The sequence below is a fragment of the Bemisia tabaci genome, chromosome 3 (assembly GCF_918797505.1).
Source record: "Bemisia tabaci chromosome 3, PGI_BMITA_v3".
In the NCBI taxonomy this organism is placed as follows: Eukaryota; Metazoa; Arthropoda; class Insecta; order Hemiptera; family Aleyrodidae; genus Bemisia; species Bemisia tabaci.
Genome location: NC_092795.1, coordinates 24342312 through 24349860, shown reverse-complemented (window position 1 = coordinate 24349860; position 7549 = coordinate 24342312).

Genomic DNA, 7549 nt, shown 5'->3' with positions numbered 1-7549 from the left:
TATTTGACCCAAATGTAGATAAATCAAATTCTATGCGCCCCGCAAGTTGGCAGAAAAAAACGAAAGAAGATAATTTTTACGGGACATAATTCCCGGAAATTAAAGGAGGAATTAAAGGCATCACGTTGTATGGATGACCATTTTGACACAGGACTATACCTCCATCTGACGTTGCTAAGATTGTGCATTCTAGTTGCTCTCTTACATTTACAACATCCATTAAACTTTATGGAATGTACTCAAGAATATACTCTCTTTAAAGTTCGGGAATCCACTCCAAAATAAGATATCTAAACTACATAGAGACACTTTTAATACTGAACACATGAGACAGATAACTCATTGTGTCTTTGTCATATCAAATAGTATTATGGTTAATACACATGCATTTTAAATACTCTTTTAAATTTTAAATAATCATTTTAAATAATGCATTTTAAATAATCTTAATTTTTTAGGAGGTGATTTCCAAACTTGCTATCGTCTGCAATATTTTCTTCGTAAATAATTAATAAAAGAGAAGGCATTTGACAAATTGCTTTACTTCGTAACTTGTCTTGACTCATTGAAAAAATCGTGGAAACAATATTCCGGAGATGTATGCATGTGCTACTACCATAACCATGGTCTTTTCATCATCTAGAGAAATTAACTCACGAAAAACATTTTTTTTCTCTCTCTCTTTGTGAGCATCCTTGTTAAATGATTTTTCACAAGATTTTGCTACAAGTGCTTTAAAGTGAACGCGTCATCAACATTAAATCTGACCAGCGGTTAAATTTGATTCTACCTTCTGAGCGATCACATTCGAAAATTATTATTTTGGATCGTTTGCATGAATTGTTCGGTAAATGAAAAATAATGAATAAACAGAGAGTGACTCTTTAATCCTTGGATTCATTTGAGTGACGTATGGCATCGTCGTAAACCTTTCAGAGCAACGACTCACATTCTAAAGCAGCAGATTCTCCGTTGCACGTATCTTCGTTGGCTCGCGGTATGTCATTTCCAAGTGTTGCAATACAATTAGATTTGCGAAGACCTTCAATTTAGAATCGCGGTCTATAACCCGCAATATGAAGTAGAAAATTGCACGGAATCCTCAAAATTTGGAATATCACGCGCAATAGAATAATTTCCATACTGCGGAGATCCAAACTGACCCGTCTCCCCCTCTGATCTCCTGTATCCTACATCCTGAATGACCTTCTTTATATGAATTAGGTGCCTCATTCCATGTTGATCATCCCAGTCGGAAGCTTCCCAATGCTGAGGCGTGAATGATCGATTATCGATATTCCCCCATTTGAAGCTGTGGTAAAGAATCGATTATTAGGGTATTCGTTGCGAACACCCTGTTTATCGATCCTTTTCCATAGGTTTTAATGGCAGATTAATCGACGTATAGTAAAGCACATTGCGCCACTGAAGCTTTCTTATAGTTAATGTTTTGCTCAAAGCTTGATGAGACTCGGAAGTAATGTAATGAGCAACTAATCGAGAAAATCACTCTTATCCATAAAGTATTAAAAAAAAAAAAAAAAAAAAAAAAAAAAAAAAAAAAAAAAAAAAAAAAAGTGTCCACAATTATTGTGGTTTCACCGAATTGATGTTTTAGTACATAAAATTGACGGCAAGATGAAAAAAGCCAATACGTAACTCAGTTTTTGAAATTATATGTAATTTTTATTTCGCATTTCAGTTTGCTGATGGATTCATCAAAATTTCATTCATTGTTTACTCTCGTAAAATAATTCTGCAGAATAAACACGTCGAAGAAAAATTTCAGGTCATACTTTTATTTTTGTATTATAAAGATTGGATTTTTAGTTTTACTATAGGAGTGTGTTTACATGCAATCTAGAAAAGACAGTCATGATCTTCGGAAGATTGAAAGGCTGAGCGACAATCCCTGGGCTGGGATTGTCGCTCAGCCCTATTTCGACTAATAATGGCGTAGGAGTCAAATTTAGCAAGACTTCAACTGAATCTAGGGAGCTGTATTTCGGATAAAGGGTTTAAAGTAACATCCATGTAGCAGAGTAACAGAGTAACGATGTTGAATGTTATAGATAAAATTGAAATGGTCGAGAAAAAAAGGTTAAAAAAACATTGTAGAGTATAATATTTAGTTGCAACGTTCTTGCTTAAAATGTCGGGAGCTGCTTCACGTTGAGTCCTTTAAGACAGTCACGCCAAAAAGAAAAAAACAAAAAAAAACAAACAAAAAAAACCTGTAAATAAATATTGAAAAATATAATCGTAAGGCACGCAAATTCTATGCACGATGTTCTTTATACCTAAATTAATTTGCTGTGCACGAAGTTTCGTTCGGACGGATTTAACCAAAATCAACCTAACTACACGAGATATTGCCTAAATTCCTCTTATGTTTTATTTTTCCACCAGAAAACTTTATAATCACCATTGTACTTAAAATTGTGGGAATGTATACTTTATAAACAAAGGTAACCTCACAGAAAGTTTCAAGGCCAGAGGCGGATTAAGCAATTAAGCAACACCAAATTCACTCCATTTAAACCTGTGTTAAATAATCGATTCTCGTTGGAGCACTTGCCCACTCGAAGACTCGATACGTATCCATAGATTTAAATTGAGAAAAACAATATTGCCAATTTGCTGGATCCGCCAATGTTCAAGGCATCACACTTTTTAATTCTTTGTTCAAAAAAATAAAGCTCACTGGAAAAAAAACACATTGGATCTAGAGTCCAGACTCTTTAAAACATCGACCAGAAAAATTACTCTTGATTCAATTAGATTTCTGCTTAGATCAAAAGGAAATCCGCTCAAATTAAGAGGCTTGGTTTTTGATTTAAGCAAAAATCCGATTGAATCAAGAGTACTTTTTCTTGTCGATGTTTTTGAAAGTCTGGACTCTAGATCCAATGTGTTTTTTTTTCCAGTGCTTATACGAGAAAACTAGGCAACAATAAATGCAGTTAGACTAATTCCAGCCAAGACCATCTATTCAGCATAAATCCGTCAATTTATCCGTAATATCCGTATCCGCGGCGGCGCCATCCACGTCGCCTCCATCCTCTGCGCCCTCCCCAGCCGTATTCGTGACCGCGCCGTCTCCAGTAGCGTCGCCGTCCGTAGGGTCGTCTGAAGTTCCTGGTCTCGGCGAAGACGCGTGTCGTGGGAGTATCGTCCGGGAGCGTCGTCACGGGAACCACGTCGGATGTCGCGGCGGGAGCCACATCGACATCGGACACACCTGGATCGTCCACCGCCTGGCTCCTGGCGTAAGCCAATAGGGTGACGAGCACCAACGCTAACAGCGTAAGCATCCGCATCTCGATTTTCCGTCAGACTGACATCCTTGAATAAAATCAAACTATTGATGAAAGAAGCGTAATGGACCATTCGAGTATTACATGAGGCTTTTGGTCAGTTATTTAAGTTCCCTCCCCCTCGTATGGCAACCTTCTGAGTCAGGCAAGACTGCCCGACCCAATTTTTTCAAAAAATAATGCACTGAATAAAAGTATGACAAATTTTACCTAGAAGTATGGTGAATTCTTCATTAGTTTTAACAATTGGACGCATTTCTATCAAAAGGAACTATGTGCATTAAGACATGAGCCCTGAGACCCATATAAGAATATACATATGCATAACAGGGCTCACGTCATGATGCACATAGTTCCGTTGGATAGAAATCCGTCCAATTATTAAATAACAAATTTATTCATGGTTTGGAAAGGTACAACCTAATACTCAGTTTTTAATTTTTAATTTTTTTATATATTTCATCCAACTGAAGGAAAGCGGCGGTGTTTTCAGCCGCAACGTCTTGATGTATGTGTTTTGTTTTTCTAGCCTTGTTCGTGGTTTTATATTTTACTAATTTATGTCTTGTCGCGGGCTGTCGCGTTTTCAACATACATGTCATTTCTATCATTAGTCTACTGATTCAAGACAGTAATACTGTAGCATGAGGATAACCAGACATTTATTTTAGTAGCATGCATCTACCACACTTTTAGTGAGTACGATTAAAGTTACATTCTTAAACTCTTTAGAATCTGTTGATGTTTATCATACTCATATCACTATCAGTCGAAGCATACTTTCTAGTGCGCGGAGACAACCAAAAAAGTAGCTAAAAGAACTTATTTTTACGTATTGAAGGCAGGGCCGGGTTAAGGGGGGCGGCCACACGGGCCGCGGTCCATGGCGGTAAATCTAAGGGGCGCCAAAAATTTGCAATTTTTTAAAATATAGGTATAAAAAAAAATCGGATTTATAAAAACAAAATTACAAACGAGAAAAGGCGACAAAATCTCTCATTTAATGAGAATGCAGTAGTTTCTAACTTTGTCGTATCTTAGTGATACAAAAGACAGCACCTTCAATAAGTCGAGTTAAGAGAGAGACAAAACACGCAATTTGGCCTGGAACCTAATTGGACTTAGAGAGAAATGATAACGAGGACTTGCGATGAAAAGGAGAAGCCCTCGGCGCGGCGATCGGCATGTAACACTTATTAGCACCTACAAGACTGCACGAATACTTCACGCATTGCATCAAACACAGTGCGGTCATTGCGGTCAGCGTGTAACGGATAGCGCCTACAAGAATGCATGAATACTTCACGCATTGCGCCAAACACAGTGCGGTCAGCGTGAAACGCATAGCGCCTGCAAGATTGCGTGAATACTTCACGCATTGCGCCAAACACGGTGCGGTCGGTGCGGCTCGGGGCGGAAGTTAAAATTATTAAACCAAATTTTGTGTTTTGTTCTTTCATAATTTTTTCGTTCATTTCTTATGAATGGAAGGCCTTGTCCACACAGAGATAGGTTTACGGAACTTAACTTTGCGCAAAGTTCCGTGAACTTTTGCTAGTAGTGTTGACAGGGCTTTCCCCAAAAATGTGTTCAACACGAGTAAATGCGTCTTATGCACCCTTCCCCCGCTGACACGTTCATTTGATGGTTTTTATCGAGTTTCAAAACGAATGAGAAGGGGGCGGCAAAATACAGGCGACCCATGGGCGGAAAGTAGGTGAATCCGGCCATGATTGAAGGACATAATTTGTTTAAAAGTGGGAGGCTTCCTTAAGACTAGGCTAGCAAGATACGATAATCCAAGCTGAGACCCCTTAAGGAGCTGATGCCATACTTGAACGATGCCCAACGTACATGAGACATACACATAGACCCACACATAACCATACATAGGCGATACCGGAAGGGTGTCGGTCGGTGCAGTATGGCACCTACTAGCAGAAATTCTCTAGTGTCAACGACCACAAAAAGCACAATGGTAGCGACAATCTTGGAATAAATAAGTTTGCTTTCGAAGAACATATCATTCTATTCTTTCAAACGAATTTACACCCATGGTCTGTTGATCTGTATTAAAAGAACTCTGTGAGTTTGGCAGAAATATATATTTTGCTATACACGTCTTATGGCAAAAATTTGTTTTCTTCGTCCTCATGTTCTGATGTCTACACTAGATAGGTTCTAATTTCAACCTTAACCTTTACCCAGGATTCAACATTGTTTTTCAAACAACCGAAAAAATGCTTAATACTTACAGGTGGAGCAGGTTAAAAGATTGAGACCGAAAATGTTGTAGCGTCACTTTGTTCCCCGTACAATCAGACCTCTAGGTATGTACACAAATCTTGAAATTTGGTGCAAATAAAACTGAAACTGAGCTATAATATTCAGTCTTTATATCTACTGATAAGAACGTAACGTGCGTATCGTATTAAAATCGAACAATGAACTTGAAATTATCACTCGGTTTATGCAGGATTTTCCACTGCGGTGCGAACAATAGAGCTGATTTGCATATCGGGTAAAAATGGCTCAAAAATTATATTGCGCGAAATTAGGCAAATTAGTCATCATGATCTACGCCGTGGAGACTGTCATTGTTCCCCCCGAATAACGCTTCTGTAGATAGAAACTACGCTCTGAAACAAAAATCCTCAAATATTAATGATGAATTGCATTGATTATTTTTCAACGTCTTTAATTATTAAATGTTAAAAAAACGTTTTTGAAACACTTACACAACGTATCGTTTTGTACGTGCTCATATTTTCAGACCATTTCCTTCACACTTTGTCATTACGTTAGTTTCACTCATCCGGGGAAAATTTCTCCCAAAATACGAACAAGTTGAGCATAAGCTTTTATAAATTACTTGTGAAGTTTTCACGAATTAAATCAAGAAGTTATCAAGTGATTCCTAAAAATCAAGGATTCATGAAGATTTCAAACGGTGCAGCACTTAAAGTTGCAAAAACAATTTTTGATTTTATGCTTCAATTGTTATCTTCCAATTACAATCGCGGAGAAGAGGAAAACTGGTGATGGTCAAGCTATCCTTTCTATTTGAATGTCGAATATTTAATACTGCAAAAGTTGCACTAATCTCATTGTTTTGAAACAATCTGAATGTTTGGAAAGTCCTGAGGACTTTATGTCCACGCGGAGAAGTTTATCTCCAAATATTGTTTTTGCCTCTTAGTCGTTCTACGGACCTTTCACTACATTCACCAAGCGAACTGATTTCAAATCCTAAAGGCAACGTACATTTCGCCTTCAGATCCGCAAGATACAACTTTAATGACGTCGTTGTTGATTCAAAGACTATCTTTATTGCAGGCTGACCTTCGGCTGACATTCAGAATACCTAATACTCCAAGAACTTATCTATGTAGGTATTTGCTACGTTCTAGATTTTCTTTCTTGTAACTATTCTAAGGAAATAATTGTTACTTCACTAACTTTCCGGGACTTTTTTTCGTGACAAAAGTGTACTCATATTTTTTGGCATTAGATGACATGAGTAATTTTTGGTTTTAAGGAAATCTACGTGTTTCTGAGAAACTACTGATTGAGAGAAAAAAAATCCTTCTTACGATTGAAAGTCTCCCTTCTATCATCAACGTAACTGTCAAGAATTTTGGTGACCATTCATTAAGAAAACAACAATCAACGCAGCAATAAAAAACGTCAGTAAGACTACACTAAGCAAAGAGTAGACTAAGTTGTTTGGGTCGTAAAGCATATTGTAAATATATTTCAATTTATAGTACCTAGAACATTCTCTGTTTGCAGAAACCATACAAATAAGTTATATAGCTGCAACACTAAGTTCAATTTTCTCAATAAGGTTATGTCAATACCTAATCAAAATTTACCAATACTTCACAATTGTGCATAAAAAGTGTCTCAAAAAAGTTTAATTTGAGATGCGCCTCAAGGTGGAACCTGAATTTCAGCACTGCATCATTTTATTTCTTGTCAAAATGTTGCAATGAAAACGACTTATCCGATACATTTATCATTTGTCGATTTTGAAACGAGCATTATTAACGTTTCCAGTCAGATTTCAATTTTCGCAAGTTGTTAATACTGGATTTTGACCATCAAAATGTTTGCAAAACTGTGTATAAAGCCGGACGTTTCACGTAGATTTTGATTGATTATAATGTATTTAAGTATGGAGGAAATCCTGCGTTGCCAGCTTGCATACAAAGAGACTCTGCTCTAAATTC